Source organism: Elaeis guineensis, chromosome 3 (assembly GCF_000442705.2).
Source record: "Elaeis guineensis isolate ETL-2024a chromosome 3, EG11, whole genome shotgun sequence".
Taxonomy (NCBI): domain Eukaryota; kingdom Viridiplantae; phylum Streptophyta; class Magnoliopsida; order Arecales; family Arecaceae; genus Elaeis; species Elaeis guineensis.
Window position 1 is genome coordinate 5452628 of NC_025995.2, and position 19124 is coordinate 5471751.

Sequence of the window (19124 nt, forward strand, 5' to 3'; positions counted from 1 at the left end):
GAGACAACCTAGCAACCAGCACAACCAAGGCTAGCATGCGGGCTCGGCCTAGACGCATGTTGGCGTGCAGCCCAACACGCAGGGGGTGCGTGGGTTGGCCGTGAGCATGCGGGCCGACCCAGTAGGTGCATGTGGGGTGTTGCCTATTTCACGTGGTCCACGTATGGTGCATGGATCGAGGGGCATTTTCAGGGGCTTTTTCACAGCTCACAAGAATTGCTATGGACCGGATGCGCGATCGGATGGCTACGAGTGCTCGTGATCTTAATCGAACGGTCAGAGGATTATTTTGAGTTATAATTGGAGTGCATCTCCGATCTAGGCTCAGATTGTAGATTTTAAAGGTCCTGCGGTCGACAAGGTATCTGAGGCAGTTAGCAAAGAGCAGAGAAGACGAGAGGAGATCTTGGCAGCCGTCGAAAGGAGTTCGGCAAGTATCGAGAGCGAGCAGCCGACAGAATAGACGTAGGTAGAGCCAGTAGAGCATCAGATAGAGCAACTGTAGGGATATGATATAGTGATTTGCATTACAGAAAGTATCCAGGATCCTATTACTGCTGCGTCTGGGAGTGGGTTTTCTTGAAAAATTTTGAAAAAATTTTTATAAGGACAACTTCTATTTACGAAAGATTTATATACGATTAGGGCCGACCGAAGAATAAGGTCATCAAAGCTCTTGCTTTAAGCCCCCGCCGCCAAGGATCCCGTTAGTTGCCATCCATCTCGGCGTCTCCATCAGACCACCGCATCCAGCAGTCCACCTGCGAGAAGATGAACGCCGTCGACGGTGGCACCAGAGGACGTAGAAGAGCGGGGTAGTGACGAGGATGGACCAGAAGAGGCCCCTGCCCCTGGTCCCCCGCTCCCTAGGATTCATGCGCCCCAATGCTGGTGCGAGAATCAATAGGTCAAGCACCACGAGGAGGAGGCTCTTCGTCGACCTAACAAGGAGAGGGGCAATCAGTGTGGCTCCACGATCCGTGGGGGAGGGCGGCTAGTGGCGGATGAGGTCCAGATCTAGGTGCGATGCTCACCTCCAGGGAGGGCTCGGTCAGTGCGAGGAAGTGGGCCGTCGGTAGCGCGTATGGAGGAAACGGTGGCAAGGGCAAGGTGACCTAAGGGGACGTGGTGGGTTCCCTTCATCAGTACCAAATTGTTGGAAGAGAGGTGGGGACTGATGGGGGTTATAGGCAGGAAGGGCAGCAAGATTCGTCGAGATTGTTGACGCTGCCCACCATTCTTACAATTGGCCGTGTTGCTTTTGTTCCCCTTCTTGTAAGCAGTAGGTCTATTTTGTCCCTCTCTTCATTTCTTTTAATTTGTCTACATCTGTATATGTTTCTTTGATGTTTGCTTGTTTGGTTGCTGATTTACAAGAAAAGATGATATTTTGATGTTTGCAGTGATATTTTTTTTCCTTGTGGAACTGATTTCGTAACCTTAAGTTAAGCTGGTTGGTAACGCTTGCTTTCGAATTTTCTTCCGGATTTCAGGATACGATTTCATGTTTCTCCCATCCCATATTCTTTTGTTGATTCCGCAGTATTTGAACATTAAATTCAGGAGATGTTACAAATTTATTTATTTGTTAATTATGTGATTTGAATCAGCTTCTTCCATACGAAGGAAGAATTTTTCTTAATCTCAAAAGGTTGATATAAAAATGTGCATCCTTGGAAACAAGCGTGCTTGTTGGACAACTCAAGTATCTATAGAATCTTGGAATAAATCCACAGTTCTTATATCTTCTTCCATTATTCTTCACCATAGGTTGATGAAGCATTTATTAATGAATACCACCATTGGTCACTTGGCTTTGGATATTTTTTAGAAAAAGAATAATTCCTGATTTTTTTCAGGGGAGGGAGATTTTTGCACGACAATTGATCACTGTACTCCAGAGGAAAAAAGATATAATTTTTTAAATTGAGGATTTGCTTCATATTAACTTATGTAAAATGTGGGCAAAAGTGATTTTATTTCTCACATTTTTCTTCATCTCAACCTCGGATATGTAGGATGACCAACATAAAATTGCAAATGTTCTTAGTAAAGCCTTTGCCATAACATGTAGGATTGCCATTCCAAGGGTTCATAGGATGCATCTGAGGTGGTGAAAAATTGGGTCCAAGGGTTGGCTATATTATCAATTAAGATCAACAATGTCTCAAGAAATATTAAATAAATTAGCTATATTATCAATTGAAAAAAAAAATGTTAGAAGAACTTGATGATAAAAATTTAATTAAAAATTTTGTATCTCGAAAAACTAGAAAAATAAAATTTCAATAAAAAATTTGTATAAATTTCAATAAAAAAAAAGTTATATTTTAGTATTTAGCTTCAGACCTCCATATGTGTTGAGCTGCCCCTGGGTGAGTTGAGAGTGTGAGAATCTTCTCTTGTACTTATTTTCTCTTTCATAATGAAGCTTGCATGCCCTGTAGAAATAGTATTTAGATTATTCCACATACTTAATTGTGTATTCCTGTTTTATTTCTTCTTTCTTCCTACAATAGATTGTACCAGATCCATAACAGTTGGTATCAGAGCAAGTGATATCACAGCAATAACCTATGGTGCAATCATATTATTGAATTGTGGGTTTCCTTTGTTTTCAGATGGCCAATGAGGTATTTGAGTATTTGGAGCTGGATGCTGCTTCTTTGGTTGCTGATTTTGATGGCCAGGGTTGTATCCCAACGGACCCCACCTATTAATCTTATCATCCACATCGGGTTATATGTCTTCTGCCATGGGCTCTTAGTGGAAACTTGTCTTTTATCAGCTGTTTTCTCAATGGTGTTTCAGGGGTTTGTTTCCTACCTGTGTCCCCACTGTTTGTTGCTAAATTCAACTGAAGTGGTGTTCCTTTGGTTTTCCTTTTTCCTCTGCTAAATCAGATCTTTGTTTATCTCTTTCTTGCATACTTTCTTAATGAAGCTGTCGCTCCGTTCGTTACCAAAAAAAAAAAAAAAGTAACCTGAAGCATAGAAGATGCGTGAGTTAGATCATGAAGAATCCAGTGACAAGGATGGAAATTCGACTGTGACAAAGGAGGTTCATCTTGTTGATCTATCAGATCATGGAACTAAATGGACAATTAAAGACAAGACAATAGTAGATCTTCTCAAAAGGCACGACTGTGCCCCTGATCAGAAGACAAAAGATGGCATAACAAAACTTCGTCAGGTGAGTCAAGAAGTGATATTACATAGGTTGGCTGCACAGCCCATTGAGATATTTTTCGTTCTTTCTCGGTTTTACAGTTCTACTTCATGCCACCTTTATTTTCCATTTATTTTTGTATGTGTTTATCTCTTGCAGTCAAAGGTTGCTTCGCTGAGCACCAAAGTTGACGCCACCCAATCGAATAAGATTTTCCAAGTATCCAAGGATAGCGCAAAAGGCGGTTTGAAGGGGAATCGCATGGAAGTCAGCGAGTGTTCAAGCTAACCGTCTCCCATGCCAAAAATCGATAGGTTTACCTGCCAAAAATCAAGAATGTCAACAGAGTAACATCCACTAAGGACCTCCAGAATCTGAGACTCCACACTGATAGCAAGACCGGCAAGGAAAACAGAAAGTGGACGAAACCATAAAAAAATAAAATAAAATAAAATAAAATAAAGAGTCGGTGAATTAAGATTCCAGGACGTCAAAGATTTGGACTCTTTGTTTTTTTTTTTGGGTAAAATCATTTGGACTCTTGAAGGTTGCAATCTTCTGAATATTTTTTTTTGTGTGTGTGTGTGTTTCTTTCTTTGGGTCTTTGCCAGAGAGCCGCTCTGATGCATATTCGGAGGTCCTGATGTCCTTACACTGTTTGGGTTACTCTGCTACTCTTGCATTTTGGTTGTTGTCTCTCCGTCATCGTTGATGCCAACGCCTCCATCGCCAGATGAATGGGGAGGAAGATGGAGATGTTTTCCTTGTTTTTGGCTGGATAGTGTTTCACACATATATCTTTGCCTTTCTCTCATGGTTTAAATTCCATCAGTATATTTCTTGGCTCCATGTCCTCATTACGCTATTGCATCTACTTCCTTGTGCCAGGATTACTAAGCATCCAACTTACAGTTTTCTGAAAATTTCAGAGCGTTAAATGTAAGGACTTTTTGACAAAATTTATATAAAATTATATTTATATTCATCAGAAAAAATTTTACAATGTATCAGAGCAAGTTAAAAAATTTTAAGATGTATCAGAGTAAGTTAAATTTCTTAAGATGTATCAAAGCAAGTTGAATTTCTTAAGATGTATCAAGGCAAGTTGAGTTTCTTAAGATGTATCAAGGCAAGTTGAATTTCTTAAGATGTATCAAGGCAAATTGGAATTTTGAAGTATATCAGAGCATATTTAAAGAAGTAATTTAAAAGTTACTTATTTGCATTGTACTTAGCATTGTACTTTTGATATTATTCTTTAAATTCTCCAATTCATTCATTAATTTCTCATAATTTGTAGTTTTGCTTTTGATGGGTTGCTTTTCTTTTGATGGATTTTTTTGTTTAATTTCTCCCCCTTTTTGACATCATCAAACATGGTTAACTCCTCCTTTTTCCGAAACATACTTTAATTTCTCCCCCGTTAGAGTTTATCATAGATGTTTGCTCCCCTTAATACAGCAATTATTAACAGCAAACAACAACAAAGAAAAGACAATATTTCAACAAGGAGAATGTATATAACCAAAATATGATCGACATCATTACAAAAGGTAGAAATATAAGTAAAAGATGATACCATAAAATCATAATTGTTTCAATACATAGTTCATAATATAAAAGTCAACCAGCTAATTGTCAATACATGGCCCCAAAATACAGATCCTAGAACAAGACACTAACACCTAGGATCTAGTAAAGATCATGACTAGAAGGATCGGAGTCGTCAGATATGGGATGAGGAGCTGATGGATCTCGACCAGAAGTGCGCCCTCTACCCCGTCTGCCTCTGGCACGAGCAGGAGAGTGAGAAGAACTGGGAGGCTGAGAACGCTGAGAGGCTAAGGACTGAACAGAAAGGGTGAGTCTGATGGAATCAAGTACGTTCAGTGCTCTGGAAACAGACTGAAGTAGAGCAGTGAACTGAGTGGATGCATGCTCACTCGATCCTCGGATCTCTCTCCTCAGTAACTCATATCCACCCTCCAATGCTCCTCTGAGCCTGCCAGCCTCTGCAGTGAGGTCTGTGACCTCAATAGTGGACTCCTGTGGCTGAGGATGGGCCAAAGCAAGGACTTGCCCCTGCAAGTCAAGAACTCTGCCAGTCAGTCTCCAGACGGTGTCCTCAAGCTACTGAATCCGGATGGACTGATCTGATATCATCTGAAACACAGTGGAGATGTGGGGAGTCATGGTCTGATCAGAAGAAGTGGCTCCTGGTGCAAAAGTAGTACTGCTCCACTGACTAGATAGCAAAGAAGCCACACGCTGTGATATTTGCTCGATCTGATCGTCAGCCAGTCTGAACTCTGATTGAGGTGCTCTGCTCTCTGGCTGATACACTGGTGTGGGCATCCTAGTAAACTCTGAAGGGCCAGCCTCTGTATCAGGAATGAACTGGATATCTGGTGATGCTGCCCTGAAGTCATGGACAGGAGATGATGGACCTTCTTCTTCTGCTCTGTCTTCAGTTCTGTCTTCAGCTCTATCTTCAGCTCTTTTTCCAGCTCTCTCCTCAGCTCCCTTGATCCAACCACCATCAGTCTTTGTAAATCCCATTCGGTGCAGGGTGTGTTGGTTGAAAGTGTCCACATGAGAGAGCTTAGTAGATGCCTCCCCCTCACAGCTAACTCCAAACCTCCTAAATACTCGAGTAAGGGCCATACCAAAAGGCAAGTGTGCCTTGGATCTGTTCAAAGTCTCTCTCATGGCCTCTATCATAAGTGCAGGGAGGTTCAGGGGGGTCTGAGTGATGACATGAAACATGATACATACATCTCTGCTGGAAAGTAAATCATGCCTACCACTCTTAGGAAAGAAGAGCTTCGTTACCATCTGATGTAGGATCCTTATCTCAATAGACAAAATCTTTGCTTCCAATTTATTTAAACTCCCTGAATAAGTTCCCCCTAGTATAACACTGATCCCCTCTTCTTTTACTGGGAGGTCCATATAAGAGTAACCCTCACTAGGCAAATGAAGTATTTCTCCCAATATACTAGAATCCAAGCAAATATCAATACCCTTGACTGTTGAAGTCATTGACCCATTTCCATAATGTAGATTCTGGTAGAATTCTCTAACTAGGTCAACATAGGTGACTTCCTTAAGGGAGCAGTAGAAACCCCATCCTTGGTTTTTAATCTTGGTTGCAAATGTAAAACCCTCTTTTTCAAAGAACCGAAAATCTATATTCTTCCCAGTTTCAACTTTTCTATCAGATAGAGGATTCTTACTGGGGCTTAGGGAGGATTGAGGGGGACCTTGAGCAGATACTGAAGCTGGAGTGGGAGCAGTGGAAGACTGAGCAGCTTGCCTTTTCTTTCAGATATTTTCTTCAAGCTCACGGACTGACTTTCTTCTTTGGGGAAGCTTCATCTTCGGAGCCATATTCACTACAGTAGCAGGCAAGGAGACTTGGAGGAACAAGTGAATGAGTGGAGGAGGGATCACAAGAGAGTGAAGAGAGATTTTGGTGGAGAAAAGAGGTGGATTTGGGAAGAACGGTGGAGTGCTAGGGCACGCTCCAACCGTGTCAAACAATGGGAGAAAGCACAAAAATCTCTTTCCAAGATGGCGATTTTTGGTGGAGAGGAGGAGGGAGAAGTGCCTCGAGCTAGATCTTTGGATTTGGAGCAAATGGAAATGGGGAAGTCGGCTTTTGGAAGGAGGAAGATGAAAGGATGGGTCGGCTCACGAACAGGATCCCATATAAAAATAATGAGCCCGTGGAAAGTTTGAGGAAATAACAAGTTTGCCATTGAGTCGACTCATGGGGGTCGACTCATGAAGTTCAGAAATTCAGAAAAAATGTGAATAAATTCTGAAAAAATTTGAAATTTTGGGAGAAGGAGTTTTGCTCAAAGATAAGTTTTTAGAATGATAAACTTGAGCTTTTGGGATCAGGATAGATGTTGGAAATTGAGCTCTAAGAATTTTTGACATCAATTCTTGGAAATTGAGAAAAATTTAGGCATATGGATCAAGAATTCCTAGATTTCTCCTAATTTCACAGAATCTATCCTCACTAAGGGCCTTTGTAAAGATATCAGCTAATTGATTTTCAGTGCAAACATATTCAAGAATTATATTTTTGTTTTGAACATGTTCTCTTATAAAATGATGTCTTATTTCAATATGTTTGGATCTTGAGTGTTGAATTGGATTTTTAGATAGATTTATGGCACTTGTGTTGTCACATCTTATTGGTGTTTCATTAAGTTTGATTCCAAAGTCTTCGAGTTGTTGCTTAATCCACAAGATTTGAGCACAACAACTTCCGACTGCAATGTATTCGGCCTCAGCCGTAGACAGTGCCACCGAATTTTGTTTCTTGCTAAACCATGAGATTAGGTTAACTCCAAGAAATTGGCAAGTTCCACTTGTGCTTTTTTTATCTAATTTACATCCAGCAAAATCAGCATCTGAATATCCTAATAAATCAATTTGTGAGTCCTTAGAGTACCATAACCCTAGAGTTTGAGTACCATTTAAGTATCTAAGGATTCTTTTAACAGCATTCAAATGAGATTCTTTAGGATTAGATTGATATCTAGCACATAAACAAACACTAAACATGATATCAGGCCTACTTGCAGTTAAATATAATAATGAGCCAATCATACCTCTATAGTATTTTAAGTCTACACATTTACCTTCATCATCCTTGTCAAGCTTACATAAGGGACTCATTGGTGTTCCAATTGGTTTGGAGTTCTTCATTCCAAATCTTTTGAGTAGTTCCTTGGTGTACTTGCTTTGGGTGATGGAGATTCCCTCTTTTGATTGTTTGATTTGGAGTCCGAGGAAGAAGGTGAGTTCTCCCATCATGCTCATCTCGAACTTTCCCTGCATAAGCTTAGCAAAGTCTTGACAAAGGGATTCATTAGTAGACCCAAAAATTATGTCATCAACATAAATTTGTATAACTAGCATATCATTTTGATTTCTTTTAATAAAGAGGGTTGTATCTACATTACCTCTTGAAAAATCATTATTTAGTAGAAATTTGCTTAGCCTATCATACCATGCTCTAGGTGCTTGTTTTAATCCATATAAAGCTTTATTTAATCTAAAGACATGATTAGGAAAAGCATGATTTTCAAATCCAGGGGGTTGTTCTACATATACTTCTTCAGCAATATATCCATTTAAAAATATACTTTTAACATCCATTTAAAATAATTTGAATTTCATAAAGCAAGCATATGCAAGTAGAAGTCTAATAGCTTCTAATCTAGCAACAGGTGCAAAGGTTTCATCAAAATCAATTTCTTCTTCTTGATTATATCCCTTAGCAACCAGTCTTGCTTTATTTCTAATTACATTACCATGCTTATCTAATTTGTTTCTAAAGACCCATTTTGTGCCAATTATTGAATAATTTTTAGGTCTTGATACTAAGGTCCAAACATTATTTCTTTCAAATTGATTAAGTTCCTCTTGCATTGCATTAATCCAATTATGATCATTTTCAGCTTCTTCAAAAGTTTTAGGTTCAAGATGAGATACAAAAGCATAATGATTAAATACATCTCTAAGTGAAGAACGAGTTTTTACCCCATGCATAGGATCACCAATAATTAACTCCTTAGGGTGGTTGTGAACATACCTCCATTCCTTGGATAGGTCATTTGTACCTTGAGGTTGTTCTTGAATTTCTTCACCTCTCTCATCTTGTTTGTCTTCTTGATCCTTGTCCTCTGGAGTTGCTGAATCTTTCAGAGTGATCTCCTTTAAACCTTCTATTAGAGGATCTGCATCATCAACACCCTCATTCTTCCTTGAAGGAAGATCGTTAGATTCATCAAAAACAACATGTATGGACTCCTCAACTACTAAAGTTCTTTTGTTAAAAACTCTAAATGCTTTACTAGTGGAGGAGTAACCTAGAAAGATTGCTTCATCTGATTTTGCATCAAATTTGCCAAGTCTTTCTTTGTCATTATTTAATACAAAACATCGGTAACCAAAAACATGAAAATATGCAATATTTGGTTTTCTTCCTTTCCAAAGTTCATAAGGAGTTTTCTTTAAAAAATATCTAATCAAAGCACGATTTAAAATGTAACATGCTGTGTTAATTGCTTCCGCCCAAAAATATCTTGGAAGGTTGCTTTCACAAAGCATGGTACGGGCCATTTCTTCTAAGGTTCTGTTTTTCCTTTCAACTACCCCATTTTGTTGGGGTGTCCTAGGAGCAGAGAAGTTATGGCCAATTTCATTTTCATCACAAAAATTTTCAAAGTCTTGATTTTCAAATTCAGTTCCATGATCACTTCTAATATTTTGAATTGAAAATCCTTTTTCATTAGTGACTTTTCGGTGAAATTTAGTGAAAATATGAAAAGTTTCATCTTTGTGTGCCAAAAAGAAAACCCAAGTAAAACGAGAGTAATCATCTATAATTACAAAATCATATCGTTTTCCTCCTAGACTAGTGGTTCTAGTTGGTCCAAATAAGTCCATATGCAAAAGTTCTAAAGGTCTAGAAGTTGAAACAATATTTTTGGATTTAAATGAAACTCTAGTTTGTTTACCTAATTGACATGCATCACAAATTCTATCCTTTTCAAAATTCAGTTTTGGCAAACCAAGAACTAATTCTTTCTTAATTAATTTTGAAAGAAAATGCATGCTTATGTGTGCAAGTCTACGATGCCAAAGTCAACTAGTCTCATTAACTTTAGCATTCAAGGAAACTAGGCATTGCATATCTAATTTAGCTAAATCATTTAAATCTACCATATAAACATTGCCATGCCTATGTCCTATAAATTTAATGCCATCGTTAATAGGACTAGTCACAATGCAAATAGATGATTCAAAAACAACTTTATACCCTTTATCACAAAATTGACTAATGCTAAGTAAGTTATGCTTTAAACCTTTAACTAACAAAACATTTTCAATGTATTTGGAGGGAGTGATACCAATGTTACCTATCCCGATGATCTTTTCTTTGCCATTATCTCCAAAGGTGACCATCCCTCCATCTTTAGCATCAAGCGTGATGAATTGTGATTCATCACCAGTCATGTGTCTCGAGCATCCACTGTCAAGATATCATTTCCTGTTTCCTCCTTGGGATGCTAGACACACCTGCAAGCAAAAGTCAAGTTTTTGTCTTAGGTACCCAAGCTTTCTTGGGTCCTTTTAGGTTAGTCAAAATGGTTCCTTTTGGAACCCATATTTTCTTTATAGTTGTGTTTGCAGATTTGTTAAAAAGGCATGTGTATGATTTATGTCCTATTCTACCACATTTGAAACAAGTAATATTTATAGACTTGTTACTTGAATAATTTACATAAATATTCTTCAGAAATTTTTGTTTCTTCAAGGGGTTATAGCCAAGTCCAGCCTTATCATAAACAGCTTTTTGATTATCAAGAATCATATTTAGTTTGTTTGAACTTAAGGTGAACTTATCTACTATAGGTTTCAGCTTGTTAATTTCATTCTTTAAGCTTTGATTTTCTTGAAGCAAGGTGGATTTTTTAATTGAAAGATTTTCAGCTTGTTTCACTAAGGACTGATTTTTCAATTTCAGTTCTTTATTTTTCATCCCTAGTTTCTTTAATTCATCAATTAAATCATAGAATGCTTCATGCAATTCTTCAAAAGTAAATTCACTAGGGGTTTCAGGAATTACCTCATTTTCGTGTGCCATAAGGCACAAGTTGGCTTGTTCTGTTGAGGTTTTCTCATCGGAGCTTGAGTCATCACTCGCACTCCATGTGGCCATCATTGCCTTCTTCTTGAACTTTTTGAGACCTTTCTTCAGTTGTGGACATTCGGATTTGAAATGTCCCGGCTTCTTGCACTCATAGCATATTAGGGGTTGATCTTTCTCTTTCTCTTTGCTTTGTTCCCCTTTTGTGAATGACTTCTTTTTCATCCCCTGTTTCCTTTTTCTTAGAAACTTCTTAAATCTCCGGGTGATGAGTGCCATCTCTTCATCCTGTTCTTCATCTTCAGTGTCATCCGTTTCATCATCAGGCGAAGCTGTGGATTTGAGGGCAATGGTTCTTTTCTTTTTGACTTCATCCTCTTGATGTTGCTTCATGCTAAGTTCATGAGTCATCAAGGATCCAAGAAGCTCTTCTAGAGGTAGAGTGTTCAAGTCCTTTGCTTCTTGGATGGCAGTCACCTTGGCTTCCCAAGTTCTTGGCAATGACCTGAGAATCTTCCTTACAAGCTCACTGTTAGTATAAGATTTGCCAAGACTCTTCAAACCATTAATTATATCAGTAAAACGAGTAAACATAGCAGTTATGGACTCATCATGCTCCATTTTAAATAATTCATATTTATGCACAAGCATGTTTATTTTAGACTCTTTTACTTGATTTGTTCCCTCATGGGTTACTTCTAACCTATCCCATATTTCTTTAGCAGATGCACAAGTAGAAATGCGATTAAATTCATTTGCATCAAGTGCACAATAAAGAACATTCATAGCTTTAGCATTTAATTGTGCCAATTTCTTATCAACCTCATCCCATTCTTTCTCGGGTTTGGTTGACTCCTCACCATCTATAATCTTGGTGGGTGTGTGAGGACCGTTCACTATGATACTCCACATATCATAGTCGAGTGCTTGTATGAATATCTTCATCCGAGCTTTCCAATAGGTGTAATTAGACCCATTGAAAAGTGGAGGTCGGTTGGTGGATTGCCCCTCGGCTAGAGAAGTACCGACATGGGTTGCCATAGATCTTTGGCTCTTTGATTGTTAGATCAAAGAAGGGCTAGAGCACCGGGCTCTGATACCACTTGTTGCCCAGCTATGCAACCCAAGAGGGGGGGTGAATTGGATTTTAAAAATTTTAAGCTTAACTAATTACTTATGAAAAGTATTTGTCAAAAGCTTGATGAATGAGGAGAAAGACTTTAGTTTAAGATTAATTACCTAAAGCAAGAATGCAAGGATATAATGAAGAAATAAAGAGAAACAATAAAGCACACCACAAACACAAGGATTTATAGTGGTTCGGTGCCAACCTTGCACCTACATCCACTCCCCAAGCTCCTACTTGGGAATTCCAATCCACTATACTTGTATTCAACCCGAATACAAACGTCGGAAACTCCGACACTAGCTATCCCAAGCTAGTCTACTTGTTTCTCGGATACAAGCTAACCCAATACACTCCGATTTCAGGTTCGGATCAACCTTCCCTTGTTTTGGAAACCCTCCAAAACAAAAACAATTACTCACAAAGAGTAAGACAGTTTAAAGCACAAATAAGTACAAGAATAGCTCCTTAAATGAGCGAATATAACATTAAATACACTTTACTCAAATGAAGAAGCCCCTTTTGGATTTTCTCAAAGTGGATGAAGAGTTGAATGAACGCTTGAGGAGTAGGTGAGCTTTGATTGAAGACTTCTTGAAGGCTTTAAATGAGCTTTTGATTAAGGTTGAAAAGTTGGCTTGAGAAACCCTCTCTTTGAATGCTCTTGAATGCCCTCTTGAATGCTCTTGCTTTTCTCTTTCAAAATCTCTTGTATGTCTCTTGTGTATATTGTGTATCTCTTGTATGTCTCCCTTGTTTTCCACCTTTTGAAACCTTTTATAGCTTTAAGAAACAAAAGAAAACATTCTAGGCAGAAAAAGAGCCGTCAGAGCACTTAAAGTGAGCATTAAAGCAACTAAAACGGGCTAAAAACTAGCCGTTGCGGACAATTCCCATCGCAGGGGTCGACTCATGAGTCGACTCATGCTTCAGGGGTCGACTCATGAGTCGACCTCTGTTGCAACAGCCAGAAATGTGAGTTTCTGAATTTTTTTTGGCCCAAACCAGCAGAGGTCGACTCATGAGTCGACTCATGCCTTGTGGGTCGACTCATGAGTCGACTCATAGGTCGTGCCAAGCCAAAAAAGTAGCGTGCCAACAGAAATTTTAGCGTGCCAAGCAGCTCATTGTGCCATGAGTTGACTCATGAGTCGACTCATGCACTTCAAATATTCATAACTTCAAAAATATAAGTCCAAAAACAATGGAATTTTCATCAATAGATCACAAATCATTTGTTCTACCAAATGATACAATCAAATCAGGATTTTGGTAAAATTATGTTTTTGCTCCTGAAGAGCATAAAGACTTTTTCAAATAAAAAATATTTGTATCCCTTCAATCTGCTTTGTAATCATCAAAATCAATCTAGGAGCAACATATATATTAACATAATATACTCATGCTCAAAATCAAATAACAATATCTCAGATATAATAAATTTATCGATCTCAAATCTGACGATGCAAAACCAATAATGCAAGACCAACAGTAAAATAGCATATATATAATAGTGATCATGTATAGGGATTCTTACCTTTACCGATGACTGATCCAAGCACAGAAATCAATGTTTTTTTTTTATTTATGAATTTTTTTAATAAAATATTCCACTCGATATCATATGCAGACAATCATCTCTTTATAACCCTAATCAAATATAAAAATCATATATGGAGAAAATCATCCGATAATCAATCCTAATAACATAAATCTAGGACCTCTCTTAGGATTAATTAAAATTAGGATTTATCTAAGTATCTGGATCCTCCATTGATCCATAAGACTTCTAGAGAGAGAAAATTCATGAAGAGAGAGAAAATTCTAGAGAGAGAAAGTGGAGAGAGAAAATAGAGAGAATTTTTGTATCCTTCAGACGAGGCAATCATGATCGAGATCATCAAAGATCATATCAGGATGACTCAATATGGATTAACCATGATTGATGTTATCAATTTCGAATAAAGATCGGATCAGGATCTAATCTACTGCACGAATTTCGGAGCAATCTCAGATCATCTTATTTTCATCTCAAGTTTATCCTAAGATCCGTGATGAAATCAAAGAGAGAAAGACACTAGAGAGATAAAATCCATAAAGAGAGAGAAAAAAAGTCTAGAGAGAGAATCTAGAGAGAGAAATTGGAGAGAGAAGGTAGAGAGAGAAGAGAGGAAAGAGGAAGAGAAAGGATAGAGAGGAGAGAGAAAATTCTCTCTTTCTTTTTTTTTTCTTTTTCTCTTTCTCTTTTTCTTTTCTTTTCTTTTCTTTTCCTTTTTTTTTTCTTTTCCTTCTTCTTTTTCTTTTTTTTTCTTTTCCTTCTTCTTCCCACGGTCCTCTCTTGGGCCGAAACAAGGGATCTCAAATCCCCTCCTTTGCTCGACCGACCAAGGGCCGCAGCCGGCATGGCGGTGGCTGGCGACAAGGGCCGACAATCCCACAACTCGGAGGGACCAAATCGGTGGTCGACGGTGACCACCGGCGTCGGAAAATCAAAGAAAAATGGGCAAAATAGAGGTTTCTTCCACAACAAATTCTGACGGCTCCGGTCGCTGACGAGCGTGCACACCGGCACGGAAAGGAAAGGGAAGAAGAGAGGAAGGAGGAGGAGGCTCACCTTTGAGGCCGATGAGGCTTTCTGGCGAGAAATTGGACGGGCACCGGTCGGGTCTCCACGGTGGTTTTCCGGCGATTGCCACTGACTGGATCTCGGGTCTTTGGTGGAAGGGAGAGAGGAGGGATCTCCTCCTTAAATAGAGCTGGAGGGGGCTCTTTTCCGACTTCGATTGGGAGCCAGTGAACGGAGGAAGGGAGTCTTCTCCCCTGTTTCTTTCCTCTCTTTTTTTTTTTTATGGGCTTTGGGCTTTTGGGCTTGGTCCAGGGCTCAAAATGGGCTGGGTGTTACAGTGATTTCTATAAACTAGCTACAGCTGGCCACAATCTTATGTCCAGCTCATATGCATAGCTGTACGCCAGCTCACTTACAGATGACTCTCTAACCGCCTAACAAACTCCTCTAACCATCTAACAAATTCTGAAACAGCCTCCTCAACCCCTTTATAAATAGAGGGTCAGAGATCCTCCATCGAGAATTTCTACTCTCTGAAACTAGAGGAGACTCTGTTGGTAGGAAATTAGGTCAGACTCTTGGCTTCTACCCAGTTCTCCTTCAGTTTTATTCAATCTTTCTTGCTCTTCCATTATTTTTCATCTCTGTTCTTAAAGCTCGAACTGACTTGAGCATCGGAGGGTCAAGAACCGAAGGATCCCCATCCAATTTTTTAATTGATTTTGCATATTGAAGGAATTTTCATCAGGTCGCAAGGATCATTCCAGCCCAACCTCGCTTTAGTTGATCAACTTCGCTTCAGATTTTGGGCCTTGCAGCAACACTACTATGGCTACCAATACTTGGGCAACCATGTAGATCGATCTTTTGAACCAGCCATATTCCATTCAGAGTTTCTGGTGACATTTTCATGCATTACCATACCATCAGATTTGCATTACAGAGGATAGACCATTGACTGAAGAGCTGAATTCCTTCAGCAACAATAGAGGAAAAGGAGGCTTATTTGTTGAGAAACATCCTTGCATTCCTCTGCTTCCAGCGGGACCAAGTTAACGCTCTTATTGACATAAGGATCATTGGTTGTGCGCTTTTAGGAAAATTCCTTCTTGTCCAATTCATACACAATTCTTCTAAATGAACATGTGAGTTTACTCCCATCATAGAGCAAGCTGATTCAGTTGTTCCCTATTCTCGGCCGAGAGCTGCTATGAAGGTCGGAATTTTTATTGCATCGTCCTTCCATTGAAGAAGTCAAAGCCAGTTCCATTCTTTCCTGCGCTTCATTCAAAAAAGGCGAGGAAGATGAGTTTCAGTGGCACATCGCAAAGCCAGCTATCCTTCTAAAACAAGGCGTCTTTCCCATTTCCAATATCAAAACGCAACCTGTTCCAAAATATTGGGAGGGACTCAATGATATCCTTCCAAAGATTGAATCACCCTCGAGGCGGTTTCCAGCACATGGAAAGTTTCACTTTCTTATGATAAATGAATTCAATTTGTCTTCGCCAAATGCTAGAATATTTTGTCAAAAACCTCCATCCCCACTTAGAATACAAGAATATCATCAGCACATTATAGGATCTTCGTTCCACAACAAATCCAAGGGTTGCCCAAGTCCTCAAAAATCTTGACTGCCGCTGCCATGTTCAACATTCTGCAGAGCAGGTCTACTGCAAGGATGAAAAGGAAAGGGGAGAGGGGGTCTTCTTGCTTAAGCGCTCGCCTACAGAAGATCCAGTCACCAAGCTTACCATGCACACTCACCGCAATCTTACTAGATAGGAGGAGATTGGAAACCCAACCACTCTATCAAGGAAAGACACCTTTTTCTTGCAAGATGGTTGAGGAGATATCTCGGACTGACTCTGTCAAAGGCCTTCCTAAGATCGAGTTTGCAAGCTTCCCCATGATCGCCCAAACTTCTGGACGGATGCAAAATCTCATTGGCACAAAGGATGTTGTCCATAATGCACCTCCTTTTGATGTGTGCAATCTAAGCCGGGTGAACAAGATTGTTGAGAAAAGGTTGTAACCGATTCGCCAAGACTTTTGGAGATAATTCTGATACAACGGTGCACCAAGCTGATGGGTTGGCAGTCCGAAGAAGCTTTTGCCCATGGAAGCGTAGTTGGGCCTGGCCAAGTCCAAGTTGTGATTGTACAGCTGCTTTAAAAGAGAGAAATATCCATGCTGATCAAGTACTAGAATTTTTAGAAGAATCACATGACGAACCCATCAGGCCCTTGGCTTTTATACCCCTGAAAGCTAAATACCGCAGTTCTGATTTTGTCAAGAAAGAATGGAGCATCTAACTCAATAAGTCTCAATCGCGCCGGTGGATAGAGAAGATGCCAATCAAGATCAACCATTGGTACATCCAGCTCATCAAAGACCTCCTTGAAAAACTTGGTGAAAATCCATTTGATATCTTTAGGTGTTGTTTGGTATATCACCAGTGATGTGATCACTGGGATGATATGAATACTGGAATGATATGCAAATACTGGGATGATATATGATCACTGTATTTTATATATCATTGAAATATTACTGAAAATAAAACTTCACTATGTTTGGTATATCACTAAATAGTAACAGTGATGATGTATAAAATATTATAAATAACCTTATACATTAATACATAATAATTACTCTACAACTTGATTAAGTATTCTTCATTCATAACTCCTCACAAAAATATGTACGTAGCAATAGTAATAATAATATTTATTTATTTATTTATTATTATTATTATAGATATTTATTTTGATGAAGCTATTAAAATGATATTGTAATAATATTATATATAATCGGCTTGATTAGGCTCGATCAATTTTGATAATCAATATCAAGGCTGCCCATTAAGAATGATTCAACCCATCAAAATAAAATAAGAAAAAGAAAAACATGAAGGATTTAACATGATTCGTCCATACCAATTAACTATATCTACTTATAGAAATAAAATAGGTATCTAATAAATAAATAAATAAAAGGTATTCATGTCATTTAACTAAATCTATTAATAAAAAAAAATTAACATCTAATAGATAGGCATTTATGGAAAAAGATGAGGAGAATTTTTATTTTCTCCCAAATTTACAGACTAGGAACATTTTTATTCCAAAATAATTTCAGCACATCACCAGTATCCAGTGATGCGCTATCATCTGAGATATGTGTGGTGATAGCATCATTGCATTGTACAGTGATGTTATCACCGAATTTATCAATGGATTCTTTATCACGAGTTGGAATTTTACAATACCAAATAAGATGATTACATTATCTAACTCACATCGTGAGGTGATCTGAAATATCACCTCTTATCGAACAATACCTTAAGGTCTTCATGGTCTGAGCCATTCCATTCCATACATGAGATCCAAGTATACTTCGAAGATTTGTGGCATTATAATAAAATACTGTGTTACTATCTCCTCCTGTCAGCCCTTTGACTTTTGCCCTCTGTTCTCAGTAAATCCCCTCACCTCTATACAACCGAAGAATCTCCCCCGGCTAGCATTGCTCAAGTCCCTATTGACTGCAGAGATGATGACAAGCTCCTCCTTTCGGTCCCACTCTTGGATGGTGTGAAGGAGCTCAACCTTTTTAGCTCTTGTAAATGCTCTAACCCTTACCAACCAACCCTTGGATGCAGATCTAGTGGCTTTCAGTTTTTGCATAAGATTTACTGTAGCTTTGTTGGCGAACCTGGTCTTTCACCATGCAACTGAGGCAACCTCTTGAATGCCATCGTTAGAGAGCCAACTTCAATCAAATCTAAACTGTCCTCTCAGGTTTATGAGCGACACATAAGATAAGCTTAATTGGTACATGATCCAGCAAGGATTAGGCAAAGTTTCTTGAAAAGCATGGGGACAAAAATCATCCATTTCCATAGATATTAAGAACCTGTCAAGTTTTGCCACAGTTGATATTCTCTCCACTTACTCCAAATGTGAGATTGACCTTTGAGTGGCAGATCTATCAAGAGAGCAGATTTGATAAGACAGAGAAATTCTCTCAAAATTTTTTGCAACTTTCGGAGGTCCATTCCTTCTTTGGAGTTTATAAGTGACATTAGGGAGTATTTGGTTCATAACCCGAATAAAAATAGAAATGAAAATCGAAATGGCTTGGAATCAAAATTGGAATGATCAAATTTTTTGAAGTATTTGGTTCGTAACAGGAATTGAAATCGAAATCAGAATGGGAATGAAAATTTGAATCCACAGAGGAGAGTAGAGATTGAGTTCTATATAAATTGAGCCATTCTCATTTCATTCGAAATAAGACTCCTTCCAACTAAACAGTTAAAATAAGAGTTATTCATTCCAACTCCGATTTTAAACCCCCACTCCTCCCAACCAAATGCCCTTTTAAAGTCTTCACCTATCACCCATGGTCTTGAAAAAGAGGAGTAAATGTGCTTCAGCTCCCTCCGAAAAAGAGATTTCTAACCATGCTCCAAAGGGCCATAGACACAGGTGAATGTCCATTCCAAGTTGAGAGCTCTGTTCATCCAGTGCGAGAACGTCAAAACTTCACCGCTGATCAGGTCAACCTTCTTTTGTTCTGACCAACAA

The 19124-nt window shown here is 38.8% G+C and overlaps 1 pseudogene; it reads left to right on the top strand.

Moving 5' to 3' along the window:
- The first annotated feature begins 582 nt into the window (after positions 1–582).
- On the top strand, positions 583–4197 carry LOC105042342 (uncharacterized; annotated as a pseudogene).
- The last annotated feature ends 14927 nt before the right edge of the window (positions 4198–19124 follow it).